This window comes from Lontra canadensis, unplaced genomic scaffold, assembly GCF_010015895.1.
Source record: "Lontra canadensis isolate GAN:19392208 unplaced genomic scaffold, GSC_riverotter_1.0 scaffold31, whole genome shotgun sequence".
NCBI classification, from domain to species: domain Eukaryota; kingdom Metazoa; phylum Chordata; class Mammalia; order Carnivora; family Mustelidae; genus Lontra; species Lontra canadensis.
Window position 1 is genome coordinate 17,688,656 of NW_022631025.1, and position 20,424 is coordinate 17,709,079.

Here is a 20,424-nt window from a genome sequence, read left to right on the forward strand (position 1 = left end):
TTATTATCAAAACTATGAAAAAAAATGAAGACAATTAAATAAAATGATTATCTCACTACCTCTTTGGGCGGTAGGACTATGTATTACTATTTTTCTATTTTCTAATTTTCTTTGCAATTTTAGCTTTTTGTCATCACTATGTATGGTTTTTATGCTCTGTAAATGATTAATCCACTTTTGCTTTAATAAATATTCAAATAATGTTCCATGCTCATGGATTGGAAGAATAAATATTGTGAAAATGTCTATGCTACCTAAAGCAATCTACACATTTAATGCAAGCCCTAGCAAAATACCATCCATTTTTTTCAAAGAAATGGAACAAATAATCCTAAAATTTATATGGAACCAGAAAAGACCTCAAATAACCAGAAAAGAAATATTGAAAAAGAAAGCCAAAGTTGGTGGCATCACAATTCCAGACTTCAAGCTCTATTACAAAGCTGTCATCATCAAGACAGTATGGTACCGGCATAAAAACAGACACATAGATCAATGGAACAGAATACAGAGCCCAGAAATAGACCCTCAACTCTATGGTCAAATGATCTTCAACAAAGCAAGAAAGAATGTCCAATGGAAAAAAGACAGCCTCTTCAACAAATGGTGTTGGGAAAATTGGACAGCCACATGCAGAAAAATGAAATTGGACCATTTCCTTACACCACACACAAAATAGACTCAAAATGGATGAAGGACCTCAATGTGAGAAAGGAATCCATCAAAATCCTTGAGGAGAACACAGGCAGCAACCTCTTCCACCTCAGCCGCAGCAACTTCTTCATAGGAACATCGCCAAAGGCAAGGGAAGCAAGGGCAAAAATGAACTATTGGGACTTCATCAACATCAAAAGCTTCTGCAAAGCAAAGGAAACAGTTAACAAAACCAAAAGACAACTGACAGAATGGGAGAAGATATTTGCAAATGACATATCAGATAAAGGGCTAGTGTCCAAAATCTATAAAGAGCTTAGCAAACTCAACACCCAAAGAATAATCCAATCAAGAAATGGGCAGAGGACATGAACAGACATTTCTGCAAAGAAGACATCCAGATGGCCAACAGACACATGAAACAGTGCTCCACATCACTCAGCATCAGGGAAATACAAATCAAAACCACAGTGAGATACCACCTCACATCAATCAGAATGGCTAAAATGAACAAGTCAGGAAATGACAGATGCTGGCGAGGATGCGGAGAAAGGGGAACCCGCCTACACTGTCGGTGGGAATGCAAGCTGGTGCAACCACTCTAGAAAACAGCATGGAGGTGCCTCAAAATGTTGAAAATAGAACTGCCCTATGACCCAGCAACTGCACTACTGGGTATCTACCCTAAAGATACAAATGTAGTGATCCGAAGGGGCACGTGCACCTGAATGTTTATAGTAGCAGCGTCCACAATAGCCAAACTATGGAAAGAACCTAGATGTCCATCAACAGATGAATGGATAAAGAAAATATGGTATGTATGTGTGTATGTGTATATATATATATATATATATATATATATGGAATATATATATATATATTTTATATATATATATTTTAAAGTCATATATATATATATAGGAATACTATGCAGCCATCAAAAGATGAAATCTTGCCATTTGCAACAATGTGGATGGAACTAGAGGGTATTATGCTTAGTGAAATAAGTCAATCGGAGAAAGACAATTATCATATGATCTCCCTGAATGAGGAAGTGGAGATGCAACGTGGGGGGGTGGTTGGGGGGTAGGAAAAAGAATAAATGAAACAAGATGGGATCAGGAGGGAGACAAACATAAGAGACTCTTAATCTCACAGAACAAACAGGGTTGCCGGGGTGGGGTGGGTAGGGAGAGGGTGGGGTAGGGGTTATGGACATTGGGTGGATATGTGCTATGGTGAGTGCTGTGAAGTGTGTAAATCTGGCGATTCAAAGACTTGTACCCCTGGGGCTAATAATACATTATATGTTTATTAAAAAATTTAAAAATTATTTTAAAAAAAGAAAAATAATACACATTCAAATAGTAATGGAAAGGCCTTATATCTCGTGGAAAGACAAAAAAAAAAATCCCTCTTGCTCTGAGAAGCGTGGGGAAAGGTGGTGAGTAGAGGGAGTGGGAGAAATCCAAACAAACTTGTTTTCCTGTCACTTCTGGGGAAAACTTGAGCTTTTCAGTAAAGCACATGAGCTTTTCAGTAAAGCACATGAGATGACAACACTCCAGTTCTCAATCTGGATTTCATGGAGTTTGTGAATTTTGGGCACTCCTGCAACCTCCTGAACTGTGTGAAAATTCTGGGTGTCTATCAATATTTTCCCAGTAAAAGACTTGATTGAATGAAGCAAATTCTCAAGGAGATTCACAACTGCACTGCTTCAGAATCTCACTATGTGTAAGTGTGATCTGAGAATCACCTACATGGGAAACACCATGGGTTTTTGTTAAAATGCAGATTCCAACTTCCACTCTGGTCTGCTGATTAAGAAATTTTCAGATAGGGGCACCTGGGTGGCTCAGCGGGTTAAAGCCTCTGCCTTCGGCTCAGGTCATGATCCCAGGGTCCTGGGATCGAGCCCTGCATTGGGCTCTCTGCTTAGCGGGGAGCCTGCTTCCTCCTCTCTCTCTCTCTCTCTCTCTGCCTGCCTCTCTGCCTACTTGTGATCTCTGTCTGTCAAATAAATAAATAAAATCTTAAAAAAAAAGAAAAGAAACATATAAAAAAAGAAATTTTCAGATAAACAACAGATACTTTTATTATAAGTGAGACCCAATTATTCCATTGGTCATACTTACACTAAGGAAAAAAAAATTCCAATGGTGTTCACATTGTGCTACATGAAAGAAGCCAGACACAAAAGGCTATGTATTGTACAATTCCACCTACACTGTGTTAGAGGTAAGCTTACAAAGACAGATACCTGATCAGTGTTTGCCAGGGGTGGAGGGAAAGTGAAAGACTGACTAAAAGGGGGCATGGAGGAACTTTTGGGGACGAGGAAACTATTCTAGATGTTGAGGGTGGTAGTAGTTACATAATGTATATGTTTGTAAAAATATACAGAACCGTATACCTAAAAAGGATGAATTTTATCAAATGTAAATTACATTTCAGTAAACCTGACTTTAAAAAAAATTCACTATTCATCTGAAATTCACATTTAACTGGCTGCCCTCAATTTTTATTTTCTAAATCTGGCAACCCTATCTGGCATCAGAGTGAAATCAATTCCTTTTTTAAAAGGCACCTTCAGTAGGTCTTACACAGACCATCCACAGAAGTTTCTTGACCACAATGCTAGAGCTCTTTTGTAAACTGAATACTATACCAGCAGTCACCGGACAGTGAAATTATATCACTTGTTTACTAGGGCCTGGGATAGCTCTGGTCCCTGCACATCATGGATTTTTACAGTTACTAGAAACAACCATATGCTTGATGTCACTAACTGCCTGATTTTGCAATGGACATTGGCGAAGAAGAAGAAATTTTGGTTTTGATGATTCCAGCCTGGCAATTTTGACAGTGTTAGTGCCTCTTAGTGGGCTAAAACCAGGAAACCCCGTTGAGAAGTTGCTAATGAAGAGGCAGTAAGGCAGCGTTTTCCTTTCTGTTTCAGAAAAGGACCTGCAGACTCTAACCACCCTTTTGGTAAGGGAACATTGCCACCTAGCAAGAGAAGCAAGGCTCCAAACAAAGATTTGACTCCAGCTGCACATTTTCAAGTGCACAGATTTGCAAGTTGGAGCTTTGATTACTTTCCACTTATCATTCAGGGTCTGTAAGCCTTCCACGGAATGCAGGGACAAAAAGTCATTTACCGGTAGAGTCCAGAGTTGTGAAAAGTGAAAAGGATCTCTAAGAAAAGACAGTAATATAAATAAAAATGGATTCCCTTTAGTATGCACTGGTAAGTATGAGAATAAAACAAACAAAACTAAACAGACTCTGTTGAAAGAAACTTCTTTCTGCCTAAGGCTATGTGATGAAATTCGTATTTATTTTGCAGTTCATAAAATGTCCAAGTCCCTGACACATACAAAAGGCTTAATAAATATTACCAGAATAGAATCTCACATATAAAAACAGCATGGCTTGGAAGCATTAAGTTTGGCTCCCACTTGAAATTCCAGTGCTCCTCCCAAATCTAGCTAATCCTATAGTCTTTAAACTCATCCCAGCAAAATTCACAGTCTCATACCATGTGTGTTTCTCATAGGATAAATCTTGCCATCAGAAAAGAGAAACTATTTAGTTAGAATTCCCAAGCATTTGATGTAGGCTTTTTTCTCTCTCTCCTTTTTTTGTAAGGAGGTTACAGCCAGTTAGAAAAAGAAAATTCCTTTCAGTTTGTCAATTTTATAGTCTCTCCTGGCTTAGTGCCACCAATCTTAAATATGTCCTTGTGAGTTGTAGCAACAAAGACTATATTGCTTTAATAAGTATTTACTGTCCCTTATCTGATCTAAAGAACGGTGATTTCAAAGTATTGTAGTCTGACAGTTGGGTACAAAGAATAGATACACTCTACAAATCTGTCTAACCTCCACCAACAAGATTATTTTACATAGAAAAAAATTTTTAAACATTTTAACTTTCCATGGAAACAGCTACAAGCTTACATAAAGGAGGTGGATATCATTATGCCCATTTTAAAGATGTGGGCACTATAGATGTGGCACATAGATGTGGGCAGAGTTTAAGTAATTTGGCTCAGATCACACAACTAGTAAGCATCAATGCCACTGGTTGAATTCCAGAGGATAGAAGAAATGCCTCAAAAGAAAAGTCAGTAATAAAAACTTTAAGCACGTGGCTACATTTTACTTAAGCCAGCCTGAAACCGATAGTATCTATACACCTAGTCACCTGCTTCATCTGTGTCCTAAAGAATGATGAACCCCAAACAAACCCATAGCCAGATCCCAAGGCCACCTTCTCATTACAGAGGGTTATCCTAGCATAGAAGACTCAGATGTCTCAGGTAGGGCAGTGGACACTGGGTGGCGTTCCAGTAATCAAATGCTGTGTAACAAACCATTGTAAAACTTAATGGATTAATTAACAAACAACAAAAACAACAACAAAAACTTAAGGGATTAAAATACCAACTACATTTATTTCATTTATGAATCTGTGATTTTCACAGGGATCAGTAGAGTGAGTTCATCGGTATCAAGTAGCACCCCTCTAAGGCTGGAATTAGACTCATCTGATGGTCTTTTCAGGTACATGACTGGTGATTCTATGATTAGAACCTTAGCTGGGGCTGTCAGCCAGAACACTCAAATGTGGCCTCTTCTTGTGTCTGGGGCTTCCTCACAAAATGGTGGCTGGGTTCCAAAGGTGAGTATCCTTAGAGAGAAAGATCCAAACAGAAGCTGGATTGCCTCTTATGACTTAAACTTATATGTCACTTAACCTCACTCTTGTGGATTGAACTGTGTCTCCTTAAAAGACATGTTCAAGTTGTAACCTCCACTACCTGTTTATGTAACCTTATTTAAAAATTGGGCCTTAGGGGGCCTGGGTGGCTTCGCTGACTAAGCATCCAACTCTTGATTCAACTCAGGTCTTGATCTCGGGGCTATGAATTCAAGCCTCACACTGGGCTCTATGTTGGGTGTAGCACCTACTTAAAAAAAGCAGGGGAGGGTCTTAATTAAATTAAGATGGGGCCATATTGGATTAGGGTGGGCCTTAATCCAATGACTGCCATCCTTAAAAGAGGAGGAAAATTTGGACATGGGACACACACACAAAGAAGAATGCCATGTGACAATGGAAGCAGAGATTGGAATGAAGGATCTGCAAACCAAGGATGGCAAGGTTTTCTGGCAATCGACAGAAGCTAGGAAAGAGGCTTGGAACAGACTTCTCCTCAGAGTTCTCCAAAAGGAATCAATCTTGATGATGCCTTGGTTTCATAATTCTACTGTTGAGAAATTTAAGAGAATATATTCCTGTTGTTTAATTCACACAGATACTTTATCTGTTATCTGCCCTAAGAAGGGAACACACTCCTGTCTGCTGCATTCTATTCATCGATACAGCCAGAAGTCCGACCCAACTTTAAGGGAAAGATAGACTCCAACTTTTGATAGAGGCTAGCAAAGCTCTGGAAGGGAATGTGGGACTTGAAATACTGCTGTGGTCGTTTTTTGAGAAATACGATCTGCTATAATTAGAAAACCCTAATCTATAGGACTTGAATATCTTTGGACAGTTGCTTTGCTGAACTCTATATCCCGGGGTATATAAAATTTTCAGTATGTTCTTCAATGGATGTTGTAAAGATACTGGAATTAGAATTTCCTTCTTACCAGATTATGTGCTGGTGTTAGTTTCAGAAGTGGGGTTTTATTCTGGGAATACACACACACACACACACACACACACAGAGATATTTGCACACTTGTATATAAACATACATGTATTTTTTAAGACAACAAGAACAGAAAATATTTTCTTTCATTTATTCCCAGAAAGAGACTTTGAATGGACTTCAGTACATGCTTTGACATAAAACGAGTAACAATCTAGAACATTCATCCACGTGCCCATGCTAATTTAAAGAATTTTGCTAGAGCTAGCCTCTGAGAATGTTCCACACTCTTCATTCCTCAGGGTCAGCCAATTCACTCACTGTGGCTGCCCAGACAGGAGATGTGCGGTGTGAGATATGGTGGTATATACCTCCCTTGTGCATAATGCCAGGACACCTGCTAAGGAACAACTCTTTGTGCTTTCTGTCCAACTTTGAACAAAATGAATGATGGCCCCTAGTTACACCAAATGTGAGCCCTGGGAGTGGGCACAAAGCAGTTGAAAACGACTCCTGGTGTGAGTGCCCTTATCTCTCTGTCAATGAGCTTTCCTGCCTTTATATTTTCCCACACAGGTGAGAGTTAGAGAAGGGGAGGGAAACAGTGCTGAAGCAGAGCAAGACTGAGGCATCTCCCCTAGACAATTTCCCCTCTCCATTTGGGACTCTCTCATACTAGCCCTCTTAGCATAGAAACCTGTCTGATTGTTTCATCAACTATGTGTGTACAGAGATACCCAAAGAAAAAGGATTCCAGGAATGACTTTCTATGTAACAAAGACCAGTCTCTGAGCTCTTTCCAAGCACAAACTCTCCTTTGGTGAGAAGTTCCTGAGCCCCAAGTACATGAAAGAGATCACTGGCATTAGAGGCTTATCTCCCCAATCTTTTAGTTCTGCCTTTTCTACTTAATGGATACACTGAAAATCTTGGCATTTCAAGTTGGAAAACTCAAACACAATGATAGTGTGCAGTATTATTCAATAGACTATTAAATAAATTAAATTTCTCAGACTCTAGGCTTTACTTGTTCTCTAAGTCTGTCCCATGGGACAGGAGCTTGATTTTTTAGGACTAGAATCCAGAACCTAGGGCAGGTGAAGAGCCTGGGGGAGCCAGGGGAACCATACTGCCCCTGAATTTTTAACTCTTCTAGGAGTAAAGGACAATATTGGTAGAAAGCGTGGCTCCAGTGGCTTATTTCATTATACAGTCATGGGGGAACCTCTGCATCTCCCTTGCCTTTTTCTTTGTGGTCTCACCCTCTTTGGAGTCTTTGAGAGGTATTTTTCCACTTAGCCCTTGAAGAAGGCTGTGTCCCATGTGACCTAAGATTAATGTAAAGAAGTCTACTTTAGAAGAACACTCTGAGGGACTCAGGGAAAGGGACCATGATCCATGCATCTTACTGTCAAATGTTCAGGAAACAGATTAATACAGAGACAGAGTAATGGGAGGACATTTTTAAAAACATGGGAATTCATACAACTTTTTTAAAGTTTGCAATTATTTCCAAACATAATGCCTTAATGCCCACAAAGTACCAGATGACTTATTAGAGATGCCAAATAAGAAATAATGGGGAATGCGGGAGGCTAAAAACAAGTCATTGGTTATAGCTCTGACTAGTTAGATCTCCTCCCCTTCCTTGGTTTCTGCCCATCACTGAACAACTGAATTTGTTTCCTTCTACCTCTTCCCCATCCTCGCACCCTGCTTCAAGGACAGTGTAGGGTTGGTGATTAATCACTGGAGAAGTGGAACTGAACAGCCTCTGAGCTCAGAGATCCAAGTAAAGCAGAGTGTGGGGGTGAGGTGCAGGGACTGCCTGAAAGCGCCTTCAGAATGGGAGTTCCCCTCTTACCACACACCTCAAGCACCCGCCATTGCTTCGAACCTTCCAGAAGTCAGTTACAGAAACCAAGGCAGGAGATCAGTGGGCCTTGCTTATGAAAATTTTAAATTTTAAATGTACCTAGAGCAAAGCCCTCTAGGTACATATATTTGAGTGTCCAAATCAAAAAACAAGCTTTCCCCACAACTCACTCTGGAGTCAAAAACACATTTGTGCATGGAGTCTCCCCATATACTTAAGGTCTTATTTCTAAAGATGGGCAGAAATCCAAAGTTCACTGTACATTAAGAAAATCCTAAATCATATCCTGGTGGATACGTCACCATTAAAATGAGAGGGAAAAACAAAAGAAAGGATAATTTAGCATACAGGAAGTGGGGTCCCCAAATAAGAGTGCATGGAATGGAAGCCCCTGGGTGGCAACTGTGTAGCAGGTTCCAAAAACAAGTAGTCTATATTGAATAAGAGGATGGAGGACTCTCTTCTCGGGAATAAAGGCAATGATTATTTGATGGTCTTGAGCACAATGCAAATGGGCATGAAATTTAGGATACACAGGGAATGTAGTGAATTAAAAAAAATATTTAAATTTAAAATTTAAATATATTTATTTAAATTTAAAATATATTCCCTGCATGAAGAATGAAATATTTTCCCAGAAAATATTAACACAGCTAGAGTATACTACTGGAGACAATAGTCAACAATATTTATCAGATCACATGTATTCATGTAAAGAATGTAATTTATTGAATATTATAAATATTGAATATGTTTGTAATATACGATAAGGTCTAGGCCTTACTTACTTCTGTACTCCAGCCAGGGGTGCCTTCATGAGCAGTCCCCCAGGGTCCCACACTTAGAAGAACTCCTATCTTGGTTTAATATTCTACTCTCATCTGTCTCGAAATTCTTTATTGTATCTTTCAGCTTGTGTTTTTTTTTTTCTTTTTTGGATTTTATTTATTTGACAGAGAGAGAGACAGCGAGAGCAGCAACACAAGCAAGCGGAGTGGGAGAAGGAAAAGCAGGCTTCCTGCAGAGCAGGGAGCCTGATGTGGGTCTCAATTTGAGGACCCTGGGATCATGGCCCAGGCTGAAGGCAGACATCAACCACTGAGCCACCCAGGCACCCCTCAGCTTGTGTTTTCTAAGTGAAGTCTATGGGACGAGGGCACATGCCTGTAAGGAGAGGAGCCCGTGCAGTAGCATGCCTACCGTTCTTGGTGCCCCCTTCACACACAGCAGTTGCCATGCTCCACGTGCACAGCAATCAGATGGACCAGCAGCGGGGCCAGACACACCCTATGTTACCTAAATGTCTGAGTGAACAGAAGGACTGACAGCCCCTGGAGGCTGTGCTTTTACATTCTCATCAAAATCCTTCAGAGACAGGGAAGGCAATGGAGTTCTGAGAAACATGAAAAATCAAGGAACCCATCATAACCTTCCTTACTTATTCACTGCCCTGTATTAGCCAATTGCTTACCCTGGAAATGATGACATAGAAGGAAAGAGAGGGCAACCAGGGGTTCTTTTTCCTTTCAGTCCTCAGTCACACAACACTGAGCAGAAGGTAGGAATCAGGGGAGAAAGTGTACATGTTGGAAAGTAAAATTAAAACAATTGAATTAGTTTTGTGCAGCATTTCCACAGCATAGATAAGAAAGAAATACATATGCATATACAATCTATGAAGGATAAATTGTGTAATTTGTAATTCTGCACTTAAGTGAAAAGCTCTTATATGTGCACATAAAATTCACATTGCACAAGAATAAAGATGAGTGAAAAAAAATTCATGCTGATCGTGCCAAATTTTAATTTTTCTTTACTTCAAACAATAGTCAGTAGGAAGTAAAAAATATCCTAACAAGTTGGAAGAGAGAGACTCTGGAAAAAAGGAAAAGCTTTTATGTTTTAGTATGGCTACAACCACTTTTTTCCTGCTTTTCAAACAAAGGACCCCACAATCTCGTTTTGCCCTGGGCCCTGTCAGTTATGGAGTTGTGGCTGGACACATTTTCCGATTAATTTAAAGCTATGGAGGGTGACAGGTTTGAGGTGAGGAGGTCATACACCTCATCCTCTAATAGGCACCATCTGTTTTTATGGTTTTTAATTACACAAGTGACTGAGATTGAGTCCCCAGAAGCAGACTCAGAGGGGGAACTGTTCTAAGACAATCCAGGGAAGCTTGAACTGGAAGGAGGCCAGAAAGAAAGTGCAGTTTCAAGTAAAGTCCCTTGAAGCCAGTGAAGTCATTTAGGGTGCATCACTGGGGAGCTGTACGGAATCAAAATGCACCCTTTGAGTTGCCCAATCAAGGGCTAGGCTGCAGGAGTCCGTTTACTCCTTCTGTCAGTTATTTGTTAAAAGCTGGATGGGGACAGGTACGTGAATGACAGCCACGTCTGGCTCCCCAGAGCCAGCTATTTCTGGCTATTTCTGGTAGCCTGAAGTCACCCTAGCAACAAAGAGACACAGGCACTGACTGCTGGAGGGCCAAGCACCTTACATGCCAGAAAACATAAAACAGTAAATACATTCTAATAAAACTGCCTGGATCATCAGAAATGTGGTAAACAAAAAACGCTCCCCCAGAGAAGGATTACCCTGATAACAACGTGATGTGTGTTCTTCCAGGTCATTTTCTGTGCTCCAACATTCAGTCCACAAATATTTATAAGTGCCTGCTGTGTGTCCACTAGACACTGCAGACGTATAAGACGGACTTGGTCTCTGCTCTCACCTATCTTACCTACTAGTGGGCATGGTATTTGTCTGACTGTATTGTTTTTCACCTGTTTCACTTTACGATGTATCATGGATACCTTGCTACATCAACTTATGCAAATTTGCTAAATATTTTATTGGCCACATAGAATTCCATAAAATGGATATGGGCATAATTCATTTAACCACTTCCCTATTGATTAAGCAGCTATTCCTAAAGGAAAATACCTGAGAAGAAAATAGAGCAAATACCTTCTTCAGATCTGCGTGTTGGTATATTCTGAGGCTGACTAGGAGAGGATCGCTATTGTAGGTAATGATGTGTAGGGATAAGTTGAGCAATCTACCTTAAGTTAAATCTAAGAGAATATTTCAGGAATATTCTTCCCTGGTAAGAATGAGCAGTGGTCTGGAAGTCAAGCCAAACTGACCATGAAGGCCATGGTAAAGTGAGGAAATTGTACAGATGTTGCCATTATAAACCATTATGAAGGATGCCTGGGTGGCTCAGTCAGTTAGATGTCTGACTCTTGATTTCAGATAAGGTTGTGCTCTCAGGGTCTTGGGGTCAAGCCCTATCTTGGGCTCCAGGCTCAGTATAGAGTCAGCTTGAGGTTCTCTCTCTCTCAAATAAATAAATAAAATCTTAGGTTAAAAAGAAAGAAAGAAGCCATTATAAGTCTTTGGAGGAATTCAAGTCCTTTTACAATAGGTATATATTGTATGACTTCCAGTTATTAGTTTGGCATGCTATCCTCTGATGCATACTAATAATATGGATGGGGAAAATAAAGACCAAGGTCACATGACCAGCAAATGGTGAAACCTGGATACAAACTTTAGTCTAACTCCTCAACCTATATATTTTTTTTACAATATTTATTTATTTATTTATTTTTTAAATTTTTTTAAATTTATTTTCAGCGTAACAGTATTCATTGTTTTTGCACCACACCCAGTGCTCCATGCAATCCGTGCCCTCTCCAAACCTATATTTTTTCCAAAAACAAGGCTGTATGCGCTTTTGCTAAATTGTCAGCTTTTAAGTGGTAGACTATAAATTGGGTTTTTATTTTACTGCCTGGTTCAGGAGAGGGGGGAGATCATAGTTAGGGACAATGGAAGTTATTTATCAGCAGAATGAGCCTGTAGGGTAGAAAACTAACTATTTTTATGTAAATGTTAAACTAGAAATGTAACATACATTCAGAAGAAGTGCACAAATCAGAAGCATCAAGGAGTCTTTATAAAGAACACCTGTGGGAGATGGAGAGGCAAGATGGCAGAGGAGTAGCAGACTGAAATGACATCAGGTCGCAGGAGTTCAGCTAAATAGGTATCAAACCATTCCGAACACCTACAAACTCAACAGGAGATAGAAGAGAAGAAGAGCAGCAATTTTAGAAATGGAAAATCAACCACTTTCTGAAAGGTAGAACGTGCGGAGAAGTGAATCCGAAGCGACAGGAAGATAGACTGTGGGGGGAGAGTCCGGCTCCTAGCAAGTGGCGGAGCAGTAGAGCACAAAATCAGAACTTTTAGAAGTCTGCTCCACTGAGGGATATTGCTCCAGAGGCTAAGTGGGGGTGGAGCCCTCGCAGGGACAGTGTGGTCTCAGTGCCCACGGGGTAACTGAAAGATCAGGGGTATCTGAGTGTGGCAGAGCTCCCAGATATCGGAGCGGGGAAGCCAGCAGCAGAGACAGAGCTGAGGAGGGGGCTCTCAGCTCGGGGTTACCTTAAACCATGATCCACGGCACAGTTGGGCCACTGCTCTTTCAGCAGGGACTCCACAAGTGGCAAATCCAAGGAGACTCACCTTCCTCCTCTGGAGGCAGGAATCTCGTTCATTTATTCTTATCTGTATAGAATGACAAGGTGGAAAAACTCACCACAAAAAAAAGAAAAAGAGGCAGTACCAACGGCTGGGGACCTAATCAATACAGACATTGGTAATATATCAGATCTAGAGTTCAGAATGACAATTCTTAAGATGCTAGCTGAGCTCGAAAAAGGAATGGGAGATATTAGAGAACCACTTTCTGGAGAAATAAAATCCCATTCTGGAGAAATAAAAGAACTAAAATCTAACTTGAGACAATATAGTAACAGTCACTCTACAGGCAATACAATGGCACTAAATTCATATCTTTTAATGGTTACCCTGAACGTAAATGGGATAAATGCCCAAATCAAAAGACACAGGGTAACAGAATGGATAAAAAAACAAGACCCATTGGGGCGTCTGGGTGGCTCAGTGGGTTAAAGCCTCCGCCTTCGGCTCAGGTCATGATCCCAGGGTCCTGGGATCGAGCCCCACATCGGGCCCTCTGCTCAGCAGGCAGCCTGCTTCCTCCTCTCTCTGCCTGCTTCTCTGCCTACTTGTGATCTCTGTCTGTCAAATGAATAAATAAAATCTTTAAAAAAAAAAAAAAAAAGGAAGGGAGCCTGGGTGGCTTAGTGGCTTAAGCCGCTGCCTTCAGCTCAGGTCATGATCTCAGGGTCCTGGGATTGAGTACCGCATCGGGCTCTCTGCTTGGCAGGGATCCTGCTTCCCTCTCTCTCTCTCTCTCTGCCTGCCTCTCCATCTACTTGTGATCTCTCTCTGTCAAATAAATAAATAAAATCTTTAAAAAAAAAGGAAAAAAATTATAAAAAAAAAACAAAACAACAACAAAAAACCAAGACCCATCAATATGCTGTCTACAAGAAACTCATTGTAGACCCAAAGACACCTCCAGATTTAAAGTGAGAGAATGGAAAACAATTTGCCATACTAATGGACATCAAAAGAAAGCTGGGGTGGCAATCCTCATATCAGATAAAGGTCTCAAGTACACAACCTAACCCTACACCTAAAAGAGCTGGAGAAAGAACAGCAAAGAAAGCCTAAACCCAACAGGAGAAGAGAAATAATAAAGATCAGAACAGAAACCAATGAAATAGAAACCAAAAGAACACTAGAACAAATCAACAAAACTAGGAGCTGGTTCTTTGAAAGAATTAACAAGATTTATAAATCACTGGCCAGACTTATCAAAAAGAAAAACGACCCAAATAAATAAATAAAATCATGAATGATGGGGGAGAGATCACAACCTACACCAAAGAAATACAATTATAAGAACATATTATGAGCAACAACACGCCAGCAAATTTGACAATCTGGAAGAAATGGATGCATTCCTAGAGACATATAAACTACCAAATTGGACAGCCATATGCAGAAAAATGAAATTGGACCATTTCCTTACACCACACACGAAATAGACTCAAAATGGATGAAGGACCTCAATGTGAGAAAGGAATCTAACAAAATTCTTGAGGAGAACACAGGCAGCAACCTCTTCAACTTCAGCCGCAGCAACTTCTTCATAGGAACATCGCCAAAGGCAAGGGAAACAAGGGCAAAAATGAAGTATTGGGACTTCATCAACATCAAAAGCTTTTGCACAGCAAAGGAAACAGTTAACAAAACTAAAAGACAACTGACAGAATGGGAGAAGATATTTGCAAACGACATATCAGATAAAGGGCTAGTATCCAAAATCTATAAAAAGCTTAGCAAACTCAACACCCAAAGAACAAATAATCCAATCAAGAAATGGGCAGAAGACATGAACAGACATTCCTCCAAAGGAGACATCCAGATGGCCAACAGACACATGAAAAAGTGCTCCACATCACTCGCCATCAGGGAAATACAAATCAAAACCACAATGAGATATCACCTCACACCAGTCAGAATGGCTAAAATTAACACGTCAGGAAATGACAGATGCTGGCGACGATGCAGAGAAAGGGGAACCCTCCTACACTGTTGGTGGGAATGCAAGCTGGTGCAACCACTCTGGAAAACAGCATGGAGGTGCCTCAAAAAGTTGAAAATAGAGCTACCCTATGATGCAGCAATTGCACTACTGGGTATCTACCTCTAGATGCCCATCAACAGATGAATGGATAAAGAAGTGTGTTTGTACACACACACACACACACACACACACACACACACACACACTGGAACACTATGCAGCCATCAAAAGATGAACTCTTGCCATTTGCAATGATGTGGATGGAACTAGAGGGTATTATGCTGAGGGAAATAAGTCAATCAGAGAAAGAAATTATCATATGATCTCCCTGATATGAGGAATTTGAGAGTGGGGGATTTGGGGGTTAGGGAAGGAAAAAGTGAAACAAGATGGGATCAGGAGGGAGACAAACCATAAATGACTCTTAATCTTATAAAACAAACTGAAGGTTGTTGGGGGGATGGGGGGATGGAGAGAGTGGTTGGGTTATGGATATTGGGGAGGGTATGTGCTACCATGAGTACTGTGAAATGTGTAAGCCTGATTATCCACAGACCTGTACCCCTGGGGCTAATCATACAGTATATGTTAATAAAAATAATTAATAATAAATAAATAATAATAAATAATAAATTAATAAATTAATAATAAATAATAAACCTCTGGAACAGGTGCTTTGCATTCTTACATTACCAGCAACCCGAAGCCTCATCAGGATTCACAATTCTGATCCTGTTATCATGGATTTTTCTCACCTGCTTCAGAACTCCAAAAATGTAATCACATCAGGTGGCAGGCAGCTTCAAAATGAGTTTCAGGGCGCCTGGATGGCTTAGTGGGTTAAAGCCTCTGCCTTCAGCTCAGGTCTTGATCCCAGGGTCCTGGGATCAAGCCCCGAATCGGCTCTCTGCTCCGCAGGGAGCCTGCTTCCTCCCCTCTCTCTCTGCCTGCCTCTCTGCCTACTTGTGATCTCTGTCAAATAAATAAATAAAATCTTTTAAAAAAATGAGTTTCAATGACTTCTGCATCCTGGTATTGATGTTCTCATGTCATCCCTTCCACTTGAGTATACGCTGGAAGGCATGACTTACTTATAACAATAGAATGTTGCAAAAGTGAGAGATGGGACTTCCAAGATTAGGGGACAAATCTCCTACCTTGTTCTCCCTCTTCCTCCCCCTGATAGAAGACAGCTGCCATGTCATGAACCGCACCATCAGAGGCCCCCCGGCAAGGAGGTCACAGCCCCCAGCCAGTGGACAGCTGAGGCCTTAAGTCCAATCACTTATAAAGAAGGAATCCCATCCAGAGCCAAATAAGTACACTTGGAGGCAGATCCTCCCTCAGTTCAGTTTTCAAACGAGATGACAGCTCCCACTGACAACCTAAATTACAGCTCTGAGGTAGAGGCACTGGCTAAGCCACACCTGGGATCCTGAGCCACAGAATCTGAAATAAATAAATGAATGTTTTAAGCAGCTAAATAGCATGATAATTTGTTATGGAGCAACAGATAACTAATATATGGTATATACTCATTTGCATCTGGCTTCTTCCACTCAACATGAAATTTGCGATTCAGCCATATTTTTGCTTGGAGGAAGAGTTCATTCACTTTCGTTGTATTCTATTGCATGAAGTTATAATTTATTTATTCTGCTCTTGATAGAGCAGAATTTGGGTTATTTCTAGTTTGAGGCTATATAAATAGTGCTTCTTTGAACACTCTTCTGCAGGCCTCTTGGGACATATATATACACACGTGTGCTGAGTATATACTAGGTGTACACTTGCCAGGTCCTAGGCTACACATACCTTCACTTTCCACACTACTGATTTACTCTCCCACCAGTAGTGCGTGGGAGTTCCTGCAGCTCCACATTTTCATCAGCTCTTTTCATCATGGCCATTACAGTGCACATATAGTGGTATCCCATTGTGGTTTTCATTTTCCTGATTAATTAATTTGTGTTTTAAATGTTTAACTAAATTTCTTTTCTTTTCCCTTATTAAGATGAGTACCTTGTCATGGTTTTTTTGAGTGATTTTGGATATTCTATTCTGTGAAGTGCCTGTTCAAGCTCTGCTTATTTTTCTGTTGGGTTATCTGTCTTTTTCCTGCAATCAAGTACTTTTTTGGGCACAAAATTTTTGTCAGAAATAAATATTGAAAAGACCTTCTATTACTCTTTGGTTTACTTTTTCACTCTTCAGTTATCATTTTGCTGATCACTTAGATCAACAATCCATCTGGAACTGACTTTTGTATACGGCGTGACATAAGGATCAATATTAATTTTTTTCCATTTTTGAAATATAAGCATTTATTGAAAAAAATTCCTTTATCTACTGTATTGTCACCATTGTCATAAACGAAGTGACTTCATGTATTTGGGTAGGGGCCAAACCTGTTGTTCTATTCCATAGCTCTATTTCTATTCTTTTGTCTGTACCACATTGTTCTAATTATCATAGCTTAATCAATCATGTCATCTGATATATAGTCCTCCAACTGTGTACTTTTTCATGTCTTACTATGACTGCCCTTAAGAATCTCCATATAAATTTTAGATTCAACTTGTGAATTTACGGACAGACAGACATATACAGACAGACAGACACACACACACACACACACACACACACACACGAGAGATATTGACTCTTATTGCATTGAATCTGTAAAGTTTGGAGATTATTGATTTACAATATTGAATCATGCAATCAATGACCAATGACATCCATTTATTTAAGTCTGATTACCTCAAAGAGTTTAAGTTTTCTGTATCGAGTTTTCATAATCTTTTTGTTATATTTATTCTAGGGGTTTGATTTTTTAAAACATTTTTGTTATAAAATATGTTATAGAGTCAGGAAACCACAAAAGGCAAATATATAGCTTAATGATATTAGAAGACAAATACTCCTGTAATCATCATACAATTAAAGAAACAGAACTTTGCCTGAAGCCCCTACTGGTGTCCTGATCCAATTACAATTTTCTTCTTCCAAAAAGTAATCATTTTCCTCACTTTTATAATTGACTCATCCTTAAATTTCTTATAAATTTATCATCTAAGTTTGTAACCCGAGACAGCATGGTTTAGTTTTGCTGTTTTAAATAATGACCTTTTCTCTTTTACTCTATAAGTCACCTTTCCATCCTTTTACTGACCTTCAATGAATCTGTTGAAGAATACATTGACCTGTAGAGTTTGACCTTGACTGTAGAGTTCCCCACAACATGGATTTTGCTGAGTACATGTTCATGGTGCAGCTAAATATGTTCCTCTGTCCTCTGTATTTCCTGGAAAATAAGAAACTGGTCAATCCTTTCAGGAAGACTACAGACTGTGGTGTATTATTTGTCAGGAAGCAGATAATATCTGGTTATTGCTCTCTACGTGATGTCAGCAGCCATTGATACTCAGTGAATACACAAAACTTTTGTTCAATCACTAGAACTCACAGTTCTTCTAAGTTAATCTTGCATTTCCAAATTCTACCAGGTCCCAGCATAAATTCATCATGGATTGCAAAATGGAGATATTCTAACTTAATCACTTCTTTTCCACTTATTGGCAGGAATACTTTTATGAAGAGATCTACCCCCTCTTCTACAATTTGGTTGCACAGTGATACAGTTCGCAACAGAAAGGCAGGATAAAAGCTTGGCTATTCTCTCACACCCCCATTCTACCTCTACCATTCTAAAAATCAGGTTTCATTATAATGAATTTTTCCCCAATGATCCTCATAAGGTGAACTTTTTTTGGTATCCATAGAAACCCATGGATTTAAACATAGTTGATGGATTTTCATTCATTGTAATTATTATACCTACTGAAGTTCAAACTGTTCTATTGTCCATGGAAAGCCTCCTCACATTTGGCCCCTGAGTCCTCTTGAAATGGCCCAGTGCTCTTTGATGACTTCCTTGTTATTTGGTATCACAAAACTTTCCAAGGACATTTCACACAAATGCACCAAAGACCTTAAATCAGCCATTTCAAGATCATAATCTGAGCCCTACTGACCTTTGTTCCTACTGGGTTGGTCATTGGTTCTAGTCCTATTCAATAGACAGAGATAGCATGTATGTTTGTGTGTGTGTGTGTGTGTGTGTGTGTGTGTGCTTGACACATATTTTCATATATAATTATATACAGAGTATATAGTTATATATAAATTTATAGATATAGACATAGACCTAAATACCTTTATCTATATAAATATGGTTAAAAATGCCATGCCTGGGTGACTCAGTTGGTTAAGGGTCTGCCTTCAGCTCAGGTCATGATCTCAGGTTCCTGGAATCGAGCCCTGGGTCAGGCTCCCTGCTCAGTGTGGAGTCTGTTTGTCCTTCTCCCTCTGCCTCTCCCCTACTTGTGTGCATGCATGCTCTCTCTCTCTCACTCAAATAAATAAAGACATATATATATATATATATATATATATATTTATATATTTATATATTTATAGCTAAAATGACTTATTAATTACAGACAGATAATTCTAACTCAGCACTGCAGTTTTTAATAAACATCCTCTATATTACCTCTGTATTCATTTCCTCCATCCTGAGAACCCAAGTTCCGTAGCTCACAGATGTTATAACTAGAATACTTCAGGGATGCCTGAGTTGCTCAGTCAGTTAAGCATTGAACTCTTGATTTTGGCTCAGGTCATGATCTCAGGGTTGTGAGACTGAACCCTGTACTGGGCTCACACTGAGTGCAGAGTCTGTTTGTCTCTCTTCCTCTGCTCTTCCTCCTGTGCATGCACATTTTCTCTTTCTTCCAAATAAATAAAATCTTTTTTTTAAAAAAATAGAATACTCCATAATTCCTCATTTGTTCCATTCCATATTACTCACAGAACAGACTCAGAATTGCAATTTCAATATACAATGCTTGAAAACAGGTTTTTTTTTCTAAAGATTTTTATTTACTTATTTGACAGACAAGTATGCAGACAGGCAGGCAGAGACAGAGAGAGGAGGAAGCAGGCTCCCCGCTGAGCAGAGAGCCCGATGTGGGGCTCGATCCCAGGACACTGGGACCACGACCTGAGCTGAAGGCAGAGGCTTTAACCCACTGAGCCACCCAGGCGCCCCTTGAAAACAGTTTTAACTTCATTTGGTGCTTGTTCATTGTTTCTCTGTCACTTACAGGACTAATACCTACATTGCCAGAGCTTACAGCCATTGCATACGATAGTCTTTCCTGTTTAACCCTTATTTACTTCTCATTCTACAAGCAGTACTACACTTAATGTTCATCAGTCATACTTATATTGATTATCTCTGGTCACTTCGGCCGTGTGATACTCTTTCTTTAATAGTTTCCCTCATAAGGGTTCATGGAATTCAGATAACCTGACCTCTTGCGTGTTGGTTAATAGTTGGTCCATGTCCTTTATAGTTAAAAGTTAGTTTTGTTAGAATTAGAATTCCAACCTCCCATTTTAGGTCTAAAATTTCTCTAGAATACAACTTGGTGTTGATCATTCTGACTTACTATTCCAGGTATGTAATATACTTGTTCAAAATGCAGTTTCTATTAGTGTTATTTTTACTATTACTATTATTATTTTAGAAAATTTCTTAAATTATACTGTTAGTATTTGTTCTCTTTCCTTGCTTTTATTCTTTAGGTGCTCCTATCATTTGTATATTTGATTTTTTTTTTGCCTATA

General features: G+C 39.6%; 1 long non-coding RNA gene across 1 annotated transcript in view; it reads right to left on the minus strand.

Annotated features, from left to right (window-relative positions):
• The window catches only part of LOC116873101, a 56,228-nt gene that overhangs the window by 26,812 nt on the left and 8,992 nt on the right, over positions 1 to 20,424 (minus strand). The window contains exon 2 of the long non-coding RNA XR_004383739.1: positions 17,903 to 18,034. This is a non-coding gene — a long non-coding RNA (uncharacterized LOC116873101). The remainder of the gene's footprint in view (positions 1 to 17,902; positions 18,035 to 20,424) is intronic.